This window comes from Aquarana catesbeiana, linkage group LG02 (genome assembly GCF_042186555.1).
Source record: "Aquarana catesbeiana isolate 2022-GZ linkage group LG02, ASM4218655v1, whole genome shotgun sequence".
NCBI classification, from domain to species: Eukaryota; Metazoa; Chordata; class Amphibia; order Anura; family Ranidae; genus Aquarana; species Aquarana catesbeiana.
Genome location: NC_133325.1, coordinates 590,191,431 through 590,204,510, shown reverse-complemented (window position 1 = coordinate 590,204,510; position 13,080 = coordinate 590,191,431).

Here is a 13,080-nt window from a genome sequence, read left to right as displayed (position 1 = left end):
TCTGCTAAATACACTGCAGTATATGTATATATACATGAGACTATATATTAAATACACTGGAGCTAGCTGAATCACCTGCCTGCCTGAAATATATATATATATATATATATATATATATATATATATATATATATTATAGATAGATAGATAGATATTCACTTGTAGAGGAGAACCGCACTCTGCTTACAATTTAGTGCCAGCAATCAGGTCTTCCCACCGACCTTATATATAGAAAAAAAGTCCAAGAGGTTGCTGCACTTAAAAACTTCTTTGCTTTATTTCACAATATCTTCAGGAGAGATTTACAAAGCAAGTATAATCCTTTCAAGCAATATCAAGAAGCAACAAATGCTTACACAGTTTCAGACATGAGTAGATTCAGATATGGATGGATGGATGGATTACGTTTCGGGCTAGTCAGCTTACGCCCTTCCTGAGATCCATTGAAGGTAATGATCAACTCACTCTGCAGCATCCAATCTCTCTCCTTTCCTCACACTTGGTATTGGTATGAGGAAAGGAGAGAGCTGAATCAGGCATGACCCTGCTTTGTTTACTAAGTGATCACTCATCATTGCACAGAAATATCACATGGAAATGGGCCACTGTGATTGGCCCTTTACTCTGATCCGTGATCACGGACACTTCCCGATGTTTGCCCCAGGGGGAGTGCTAGAAGCGTGATCATGGGACGACATCATGACATCCTCCCATGACTGGCCGGCTGTGCTATAGCCATCATTCCTCTATAACACGGTCAGCCAGTGGTTAATCACTAAATTTGGTACGGTTTTGAGTTTCTCAATGGCCCTGCATTCATTGTGTGCCAATTTATCCATTCCTGTCCATGCCCAGTCAATTTTCTTAAAGAATCAGAGTAGACAGAATTCTTAAATCCTCCTTTCTCTGCTGAATCCACTGGCCTTCCTCTCCCAACCCTTCTTCCTATAAATTCTCCTCTAAAAGAGACACTAGATCTTCCAAGGCTTTCTGTTACTGCCTCATATATGTTCATATATGTTCCTTCTTTCGGCCAAATGTGGGTCTCCTTCTCTTTATGTAGGTATCTTAAAGAGTCATCACACCCAAATCATCAAAAACTGTCAATATATGCTATATTACATTGTGTTCATATTCACTCATCCACTAGCGCATTTGTTTTCTGTAGACTGCAAAAATCATGGTTGATCATGTTGTTCATTGTTCCTCCCTCCTTGTCTGTGTCCCCGCTGCTGCCTGAGATTGTGTAAACCATCTGTTGATGTCTACTGAGCGTGCTACAGTTTCAATTCCCTTCTAAGTTGTTCATTTTCTTATTTCTTATCTGTGCAGCCCAAGTGACTATAGAGTTACACATGTGGACATACACACAGTAGTAAATTACACTCCACCTGGTGATTGATAGAGGCCTCACATTCCTGTTAATCCCAGTACACACCATATACACAAGCTGGAGGGATGTGGCAAAGCCTGCGATCTCCTCCAGATATTTTTAGTGTGAACAAAGTGAAAGCTATTGTCAGTCAACTTAAACTTCACATACACGTTATTGAAAAAAAAAAAAAACATTTGCTTTGAAATATTATTTGTATAAAGCCTTAAAACATTTTGTTGCTATTATTTATTTTAACCACTTGCCGACCAGACATTTTCTGTCACTTTTTGTTTAAATAAGCATTTTTTTCTAGAAAATGACTTCTACTACTTAGAACCCCTTTTAATTAATTATACTTACTTATAACCCCCAAGCATTATACAATTTTTTTAACAGAGACCCTAGGGAATAAAATGGTGATCGTTTTTATGTCACACGGTATTTGCGCAGCGGTTTTGCAAATGCAATTTTTTGGGAAAAAATACACTTTAACCATTTTGCGCCTGCGCTATAGCCGAAAGACGGCTACAGCGTGGACGCTATCTGCTGGGTGGACGTCCCTGGATGTCCAGCTGTTTACTTCCGCAAGGCGCGCATCGGGGAAGTTCTGTGCTGGCCGTGTCCCTCAGACACAGCCAGTCACAGATCGCCGTAAACGGCCAATGACAGCGGCCCTTTACAGTGCGATCGGCAGTGCCAATGAGAGAGGATCTCATATGTAAACATATGAGATCCTCTCTCATCACCGGCTCTCCCTCCTCACACAGAAACAGCATGTGAGGAGGGAGAGCCAACTGCTGCAGCGGTGAGTGTAAAAAAAAAAAAAAAAAAAAAAAAAAAACACTGAAAAAAAAGTCATCAGTGTCATCTGTCATCCCTCCCCACTGTCCTCTGTCGCTAGTGCCATCCCTCCCAGTGCCATCCCTCCCCAGTGCCATCTGTCATCAGTGCCACGTATCAGTGGCATCTGTCATCAGTGCCACCAGTGCCACGTATTAGTGCCATCTGTCATGAGTGCCACGTATTAGTGCCATCTGTCATGAGTGCCACGTATTAGTGCCATCTGTCATGAGTGCCACGTATTAGTGCCATCTGTCATGAGTGCCACGTGTCATCAGTGCCACGTATTAGTGCCATCTGTCATCACTGCCACGTGTCATTAGTGCCACATATTAGTGCCATCTGTCAGTGTCACGTGTCATTAGTGCCACATATTAGGGCCATCTGTCATCAGTGTCATGTATTAGTGCCATCTGTCAGTGCCACGTATTAGTGCCAAATGTCATCAGTGCCACGTATTAGTGCCAAATGTCATCAGTGCCACGTATTAGTGCCAAATGTCATCAATGCCACGTATTAGTGCCAAATGTCATCAATGCCACGTCAGTGCCATCAGTGCCACGTCAGTGCCATGTATCAGTGCCATCTGTCATCAGTGCCATGTCAGTGTCATCAGTGCCACGTATCAGTGCCATCTGTCATCAGTGTCACATGTCATTATCCTGGTGCTCCAGGGCCTTCAAAAGTGTAAGAGATAGTCAACAAGTTAGATGTGTAATTTATGCTCCTAGAACATGTGATGGTGCTCCCTGCATGTTGGGCCTTTCTATGTGGCCAGGCTGTGAAAAACTCAGGAGGAGTAGCAGAATGTATTTTGGGGCATTATTTGTGGTATACACATGCCATGTGAGAGAAATAACCTATTATAATGACAATTTTGTGGGTGGGGGGGGGGGGCATCTTCATTTTGCAAAGAATTGTGGGAAAAAAATGACAACATCAAAAAACTCACCATGCTACTTACTAAATACCTTGGAATGTCTACTTTCAAAAAAGGGGTCATTTGAGGGGTATTTGTACTTTCCTGGCTTGTTCGGGTCGCAAGAAGAGATAGGCCACCAATACATCAGGTGTGATCAATTTTTTATGATTTGCACCATAGTTTGTAGACTCTCTAACTTTCACACAGACCAAATAATATCCACTATTTTGGGTTATTTTTACTAAAGATATGTAGCAGTATAAATTGTGGCCAAAATTTATGAAGAAAAATTAATAATTTTCAAAATTTTATCACAGAAACTAAGAAAAATGAGTTTTTTTTATAGCGAAAAAAATAAAAAACCCAGAGGTGATCACATACCACCAAAAGAAAGCTCTATTTGTATGAAAAAAAGGACAAAAAAAATAATTTGGGTACAGTATAACATGACTGAGTAATTGTCATTCAAAATGTGAAAGCACCGAAAGCTGAAAATTGGTCTGGGCAGGAGGGGGGTTTAAGTGCCCAGTAGGCAAGTGGTTAATTAATAAAAAAACAATAGTTACCCCAATTTTTTTTGTATAATGTGAAAGATGATGTTACACTGAGTAAATAGAAACCTAACATGTCATGCTTTAAAATTGCGCACACTCGTGGAATGGCGACAAACTAAGGTACTTAAAAATCTCTATAGGGGACGCTTTAAACGCCTTTACAGATTACCAGTTTAGGGCTACAGAGGAGGTCTAGCACTAGAATTATTGCTCTCACATTAACGCTTGCAGTGATACCTGACATGTTATATGTTTTGAATACCATTTATATATGGGTGCGCGAATTATGTATGCATTCAGTTCTGCGTGTGCGCACGAAGGGATAGGGGCACTTTACCTTTAACTTTTTCTTCTTATTATTCATTTTACTTCAATTTTTTTTTACACTGTCCCTTTAATTATTTTTTATCACTTTTATTTCTATTACAAGGAATGTGAACATCCCTTGTAATATAAATAAGGATTACAGGTCCTCTTTATGAAGAGATCTGGGTTCAAAAAGACTTTTCTTTAAAAGCAAAAGATCAGAAAGTGTTCCACCAGCTCATGAACAGCTCGGACTGGTTTCATGAGAAAGCCGGCCGGCCGCCTGCTGAAAGACATGGTAACAGGGTTATGGCTGATATCTTTAGCCATAATCCTGGTAAACCACTTGCAGACCACAACATATACTGTATATACCTTGTCCGGTCAGCAAGTGGTAATTCTCTATTCTGAAAGCCTTTTTTTATGTCATGTGACTGGCACAGCACCAGTCAGTGCTATGCAGATGCAGATTCATACATCAGCAGAGTACTAGAAATTCCTCCCTCAGACCTTAGAAACGTCAGGTAACTTTGGAACAGCAATGATTAAATTAGGTATTTTTTTTATCCATAAACATTTTATTAGAGTTTAGAAAAGATACAGCAAATGATCACCAAATATAATACACCATCATATAAATAGGATATAACAAACCAAAAGCTAAGTCAACAAATAAGAAAGCCTACTCTGAGATAGGTAAAGGGTAGCAATCTAAGAAAACACCTTAAAGAGCATATGACACACTATACAGTTGATACTTTCCTTGACACATATTATGGAATGGCTATACTAAGGTAACCTGGTAATGACCACTATATGGATATGAAGAGAGATATGTCATTTATGGGAAACTTCAGACCATAGAAAGTGGTGAAATGGTACATTCCTATCTTATCCATCCACAACCAAACTACAGGACAGGAAAAACAAAACAAAAACAAAAAAAAAGGGGGTAGGGGGGGGAGAATAGAATAGGAAGAAAGAGAAAGCCAACAAAAGATAAGGAATGGAAAAAAGGGTGGGACCACCACCAACTGCCCACTCCACCCATTGCTAAGGAGTATGCTTAGTTGTAGCACCCCAGAAGCAGAGAACAGGTAATTCTTTTTAGTAATCAGAATTTAATAACCTCAGCCAGATACAGTGGCGGCCTGTGCATTAAAGCGGTTGTATACCCTTTTTTTTTCACTTTGACTTACAGGTAAGCCTATAATAAGGCTTACCTGTAGGTAAAAAGAATATCTCCTAAACCTGTATGGTTTAGGAGATATTCCCCTTGCATGCAGCCGCTGACTTCAGCGGAGCATGCGCTCTGAGTTTCCCGGCTGAAAGGTCCGGCAGAAAGAAGGACCTTGGCGGAAAGAAGTCTCCCGCGCATGTGCGCGGGAGTGACGGCATCGAGGATCCGGCCCCTCACAGTGCCGGAGCCGCGATACCCGGAAGACACGCCGAGGGAAAATGTTCGCTCCCTCGGTGTGGACCGAGGTACACCTGTTGAAGGCTCATTCTAAGGTAAGTATTTCATAATGAGCTAGTATGCAGTGCATACTAGCTCATTATGCCTTTTGCCTTACAGGTTTAAAAAAAAAAATCTGCGGGTTTACTAACGCTTTAAGGGCACACGGGCGCCGCACCCTCTCTCCTGCCACCCCTATAGCACCAATAGATAGATTCATGCATTGCATAAATCTATCTATGGCCGCTGCTGCCACCCCCTATTCAGGCGCCCAGCCCCTTTTTCGGGCACAGAGCGCCAGAATTACAGCGGCGGGGGGTTTTGAAGCACCTATTTAGAGCCATAGGCTCTAATAGGCTTAAAAAAAGTGACCTGCGAGCGCCATGCTGGGCGCTCGCAGGTCACTCAGCTGTGTTAGAAAAGCAAATGACGATTCGCTTTCCTAACACTAAACTGCCTCTCCACCAATCAGGTGCTCGGGTTTGTTACCTGTCACCCGATTGGCTGAAACAACAGGCGCTACTATTGGACGCCTATCAGGAGGAGAGGATTGGAGATTAGGACGGCAGAAAACACATGGAGGACCCCACTCGTCGCCATCATCCGCTGCCCCACCAAGACAGGGCAAGTTCCGGGCAGACGGCAAGCGGGCGAGGGTCACACTGGGGGCATTCAATGGCCCACTGGCAGCATTTGATGGGCACACTGGCAGCATATGATGGGCACACTGGCAGCATTTGATGGGCACACTGGCACCATATGATGGTCACACTGGCAGCATTTGATGGGCACACTAGCATCATTTGATGGGCACACTGGCAGCATTTGGTACAGTGGCAGCATTTGATGGCACAGTGGCAGCGTTTGATGGGCACAGTGGCAGCGTTTGATGGGCACAGTGGCAGCGTTTGATGGGCACAGTGGCAGCGTTTGGCACAGTGGCTGCAATTGATGACACAGTGGCAGCATTTGAGGGCACAGTGGTAGCGTTTGATGGGCACAGTGGCAGCGTTTGATGGGCACAGTGGCTGCAATTGATGATTTTTTTTTTTTTAATTTTGAGCCTCCCAAACATTTTGAGCACCAGCCGCCACTGGCCAGATATCAATTTTTCTCCTGTTGCATCCCCTGAAATGTCCAAGAGTTTCTGAAGGTTATCCAGGCCTCCCAGTTCTCTGAGAATCTAGAGACTTTCTCAAGTGTGGTATGAATCAGCTCCTCCATCTCTGCAATACAATTAACATGTTGTAACCATTCCTTCATCGAAAATAAGGTATTTTTTTATAGTAAATTGAATACAATGACATGGTATTTATACATAAATAGAAGGGATAATCATAATTAAACATGGTATGTTTAGTATCAAAATAAATAGGTTTAAATCCTTGTATATCACAAACACATCCATTCGTTCCACTGGAGGAAAGGAAAGACCTTTCTTAAGTAAACTAATCTGATGATCTTTGAGGGCAAAATCGGACAAAGTGATGACCTTATTATGATTGCCCATTTCTTTATTTTTGAGAATTACTTGATATACTTTTGTTTTGTCAGATTACTGATTCTCACCCTGGTTTTACCCCGTTCTTCTTGGTGACTTTACCCTTTGCCTTTTCCCTCTCCTGACTTTACCTGATTATCCAGATCACTCTCCCTTCTGCCTCATTTAGACTGAAAGTACTCCCTCCTTCGGTCTACTAATACTTCTTGCTTACATCAAAGACCTCTTCTTTCTCCCAATCTTCTGAACCCCTTCTACATTTCGATTGCTTGGTTATTTTTAAACTTCTCTGTGTTTCCGTCAAATCTTGTTTCATCAGATTATTTCATCTACCAAATTCTTCACAATTTTTATAAGGTTCCAAGCCCTTAAGACTTTCCTCACTAACCATCTGAATTTCTAAAAGTTGAAGCTTCTCTTCTTTAGTGTTACTAAACCCATAATATTAAAGTCAGTCTGTATATGCAGTAAATCATGCTTGTTATACTCACAGTGGAACCTAAGGGGTTAATCTTTTGCATTGTGTAAAAAGGTTGTTTGATCCTGTCTTCTCTGATCCTCCCCTTCTTCCACTGTCCCCAATCCACCTCCTGATAGAACAGAGGCTTTGGGGCACTCTGAACATGTTTAGTTTGTTGTGTATTGCTAGAGAGTTTTTTTTTTTTTTCTTGAGAGGGTGGATGTGATCGGCACAGGGCCAATCAGCACTTTCCAGACAGAGGGTTAGGGATCCTGCAGCCTCATAGGACAATCAGAGGAGAATGGAAATTCCTCCTACAAGCTTTGACTATAGACTCATAAAAGTCATAAGACTGTAATATACTGCTGATAAGAAAAGGTATTTAGCCATTTATATTTACTAATAAATAAATGTGTACTGTAGGAGACCAGATATAGTGAATACAGGGTCCTGGGTTTAGTAACACTGTAACTATAAGTCGCATTTCAAAGCCATGGTTGATACACTGCTTTTTACCTAGGAGTTTCTAGGAAATCAACAGCCTGTCAAGTCTCGGGTGCGAGGCCGGATTGCTGAGAGGGCGCCCCTTGCGGCTAAGTGCAACATACCCCTGGGAGTGATACAGGGAGTATGGTGCCCAAAGGAGCACGGGTTGCCGGTACTGCCGCTGGGCAAGCTGGTAAGCAGAGGGCAGCTGGGGTGCGCTGGGGGAGCTGTGTTGGCAACTGTGCGAGGAGGGATTCCAGATATGGAACAGCGGGATAAGCCAGGAACAGCGGGATCAGTCCGAGATGGGTAAGCAACAAGCCAGGTCATACACAGCGGACAGGAAGTTAGTAGAGTAGTCAGCCAAGCCGGGGTCAAATACGATGAGACAGACAGGAGCATGGATCAGGACGTAAGCCAGGGGTCAAGCCAGAGATACAAGGATAATGGATATAACAAGCCGGGTCGGTATTGGGAAGTCCAAGGAAACAGGAACAGGAGACACAGGAAGCTGACGATAATCCAGCAACCTGCCTGTGTCAGCAGAAGGTTTAAATAGGCCAGAGAGCGCCAACAATTGTCACGGTGCGCTCTCACCCGCCGTTGTGCATCTGCGTGCACTTGCTGTCGCGCACCTGCATGCGCGCATGCACACGGGCATTCGCCTTGCGCCACTATGATGGGTACTGGTAGGATCACCTATCCTACGGCCATCTTCCTTACAGTGCCCCCCCAAAGGGCAGCCTCCGGATGCCTACCCGGGCCCATCTTTCGGGGTATCAGGTTTGGAATCTCTGTAGAAGTCTAGGAGCGTGAATGTTACCTGCTGATTCCCAATAATTTTCTTCTACCGAGTACCCTTTCCATTTGATAAGAAATTGAATTGTCCTACCTCTCCTGCGGCAATCCAGGATGGCTTCCACTTTGTACTCTGTTTCCTCTCCCACTGAGACTGGAGGCGGTGGAGCTTCTTCTCTCCCTGGAAATGGACTAGAAACAATAGATTTAAGCAGAGAAACATGGAACACTGGGTGGATCTTATAAGAAATTTGTAGTGCCAGTTCGATTGCCACTGGGTTAATTTCTCGTTTTATCAAGAATGGACCGATACATTTTGGTCCCAACTTCCGGGAGGGGCAAGGAAGCCTGAGATTTGCTGAAAAGAGCCATACTTTATCGCCAACCTTGAAGACAGGGTTCCCTCTCTTCCTTTTGTTGTATTGCTTTTTATAGTTCTCTTGGGCCCTTTGCATGGTTACCTGGAGGGTTTGGTAGTTAGCCTGGATAGAATTTATCCTGTCCTGAACTGCTGGGACTGAAGCTTCCGGAATGACAATAGGCAGGAATGAGGAATGGAACCCATAATTGGCCCAAAAGGGTGACTGATTATTGGTTGAATGTACTGAATTGTTGTATGCAAACTCCACACATGGAATTAAAGAGATCCAATCATCCTGGGAAAAAGAGCAGAAACAGCGTAAATATTGTTCTAGGGTTTGATTAGCTCTTTCGGTTTGACCGTTGCTTTGGGGATGATAGGCTGAAGATAGGCAAACTTCAATTGACAGCAAACTTCAATTGACAGCATTCTGCAGAGCTCTCTCCAGAATCTGGAGGTAAATTGTACCCCTCTATCAGACACAATGTTATCGGGTAGGCCGTGTAGTCTGAATATCTTCTTTATGAAAATTTTTGCCGTGTCCGCAGCAGAAGGTGTACCTATCATGGGCAAGAAGTGTGCCATTTTGGACAGATGGTCCACGACAACCAGGATAGTTGTAAACCCTTCTGAGGGAGGTAACGCTACTATGAAGTCCATAGATATTTTTCTCCATGGTTGCTCTGGCGCTGGCAGTGGTTGTAACAAACCCCAAGAACTGACGTTGGACCCTTTATTTCGCTGACAGGTAGTGCAGGAGCTAACATACTCCCTGCAGTCGGATTTTAGAGTAGGCCACCAAAATGATTGTTGGATAAGTTCCATTGTCTTTCGCACCCCGAAGTGGCCAGCAAGTTGGTGATCATGCAATGTATTTAGGACCTAGATTCTGGCTTGCTGCGGGACAAAGATTTTGTCTTGATACCAAAGGAACCCTTCCTGGTTCCTTAAGGAGGATGCCTCTGGTTCCGAGCATTGGAAGGATGCCTGTTTAGGTGAAGAGTTAAGATCAGATTGGATCATGGGAAAGTTTTGTGGAGACAGGATTGTGCTGGGAGCTGTCTCTTCAGGAGTATCAGGAAACATCCGTGATAAAGCATCAGTCTTCCCGTTCTTGGACCCAGAGCGGTAGGTAATGTGAAATTTGAACCTAGCAAAGAACAGCCATTGTGCTATTTGCTGGGTGCTTGGTGTTCTCCTGTACCTTTAAAAAGGGGTGGGCTCTCCTTCAGTCCACTTGCCCTCATTTATCCATCAGAATGCATGTGCCTCCATTGTGGGGACACTCATATTTTACTGTAAGGAACACAGATACCAGGGTGCGGTGACGAGGCTCTGTGGCTTACGCATGCGTTTGCAAATGCGTGCGGACTAAACCCCTGTTTTTAATGCATACTGTTAGACAGGTTTATTCGGTTGTCTGCAGGCTGATTGGTAAGTAGGCTTAGGTTTTTTTCCTGGGCATTCCCCAGGCTTTGTTGTTACCCGTTTTAGCCTTCCAATACCGTTTACTGCGATAGCCAGCTATAGATGAGGACGGTGGCAAGTTTTTTTATTATCACGTTAGAGCAGGATCAGGGTGTTGTAGGGTTGGTGCAGAGGTGAATAAAGATTTCAGTTTATCAAGGGCAGATTGAGCTTCTGGAGACCACAGGAACCGAGCATGTAGGCGGGTTACTTGGGTTATATTTGAGATTATGGAAGAGAAGTTTTTTTATGAACCTTCTATAAAAATTTGCGAAGCCCACAAATCTTTTCACCCCCTTCTTGTCCAATGGAGTTGGCCAGTCTAGGATTGCCTGCACTTTCTGTGCATCCATAGCTACACCACCAGTGGAGATGATTAGCCCCAGAAACTGTATTGATTTCTTTTCTAAATCACACTTTTCCGCTTTCACGTAAAATCCGTGCTTTCTCAACGCGCGCAACACTGTCTTCACATGTGTTTGATGAAGCTCCAGGGTAGTTGTAATGATTACAAAGTAATCTAGACATTCCCAGAAAATATCATTTAAATATTGGAACATGTCTGAGGCATCACTAGGTACTCAAAATGTCGGAACCACGTTCTGAATGCCCTCTTCCATTCGTCACCCTCTCGGATGCGAACGAGATTGTAGGCCCCCCGTAGGTCAAGTTTGGTGAATATCTGATCAGTACGGAACCTCTGAAAGAGCTCAGGGACTAGAGAGAGTGGGTAGCGGTTCTTTATGGCGATTCTATTAATCTCCCTGTAATCCACACATGGTCTTAAGGTCTTGTCCTTCTTTTCGACGAAAAAGATACCGGCACCGGCAGGAGAGGAAGAGGGACGGATGAACCATTTTTCCAAGTTTTCATCTATGTATTGTCGCAATGTTCCTAACTCTCAGAGAGGGGAAATATGCTTCCAAACGGGATCTCGGCCCCTGGGAGTAATTCAATAGGACAATCATATGGCGGATGTGGTGGTAGAACATCAGCTTTTCACTTGTCAAAAGACATCCAGGAATTTCTGGTAAGCTGGTGGTACACTCTGGTAGCATCTCTGGATTCAGGAACAAATCAGTGCTGCTGGCAGTAGGGAGAGGTGAACAAAACCTCCCTCTTGATCTATTCAATCTGGGGCTTATGCGCTTGGAGCCAGGGAATACCCAGGATGACTGGGAACATAGGTGAACTCAGGACGTCAAAGCATATGAATTCCCGATGGCCATCAGGTGTAGCAACAAGGAGAAGAGCATTGTGTGATGGGTCCAGAACTAGGCATGGTACCATCAGCCAGAAGAACTTCCAATCTTGTGGAGAAGAGGCAGCCTAAAATTTCTTACCAGGTTCAAGTCCAGGAAGCAGCTGCATGCCCCAGAATCATTTATGGCCTGAAGCCGGACCCCCTCTTCAGCCAACTGCAATGTGACGGGGAGAATTAGATGCAAAGGGGAAGTTCCGGAAACCCAGAAGTACACTGGGGTGTAATTGAGTGGCTTACTGGGCCTTATGGGGAAATTGCATAGGAAGTGTCCGTTTCCTCCACAATAGAGGCAGAGATTGGCTTGATGACAACAATGTTTCTCTTCAGGGGTCAGTGCAGATCGCACCAGGCCAACTTGCATAGAGTCAATTCCAGGGGCAGATGTACTGGTGGGCACCATTACTGATGAAGTGGGAACCTTAGGCAGCATCCAGACGGGCTTGGAGGTCTGTGATCGTTTGGCCTGTCGCTCCCGCAAGCATCTATCCAGCTAGATGTCCAATTGAATTAGACCCTCTAGAGTAGTAGGGGTCTCAACCATGGCCAACTCATCCTTGAGGGACTCAGAAAGTCCTAGGCAGAAACTGGTGTTTTAAAGCTGCCTCATTCGAGCCTGTGTCTGAAGACCAGAGACAGAAGTCCATGGTATAGTCCTCCACCACTCGCCATCCCTGCTGTAGTGAGTGCAGAGCGGCTTCAGCGGTGGCCATACGCTGGGGATCTTCATTGAGCTGTGCCATAGCTGCAAAGAATGTATCCACTGTGGTAATGACTGGGTCTTTCCATTCCCATAAACTGTGGGCCCATGCCTAGGGTTCAATGGACAATAGGGAAATGAGGAACCCAACTTTAACAGTCTCAGTGGAAAAAGTCCAGGGCTGCAAGGCCAGATACAGTAAGCAGGCATTCTTGAAGGATCTGAACTTTTGTCGATCTCCGAAGAATCGCTCATGAGTTGGTACTCATGGTTCTTGGGCCATTCCTGTGAAGCTGGTGGAAGATGGACCTGAGCCTGCAGAAGTAAATGGCACTGTCAAGTGTTGCAGCCGACCCTCTCATTGGAGGTAACCTTCCTGTAGTGTTTGGACTGCTTGAGTCAGAGTAGTGGCCTGTTGGCACAAAGCCTCTATCGGGGACGTACCTCTGCTGGCTAAGACATGGCTGGATTATACTGTCATGTCTCGGGTGCGAGGCCGGATTGCTGAGAGGGCGCCACTTGCAGCTAAGTGCAACGTACCCCTGGGAGTGATACAGGGAGTATGGTGCCCAAAGAAACGCAGGTTGCCGGTA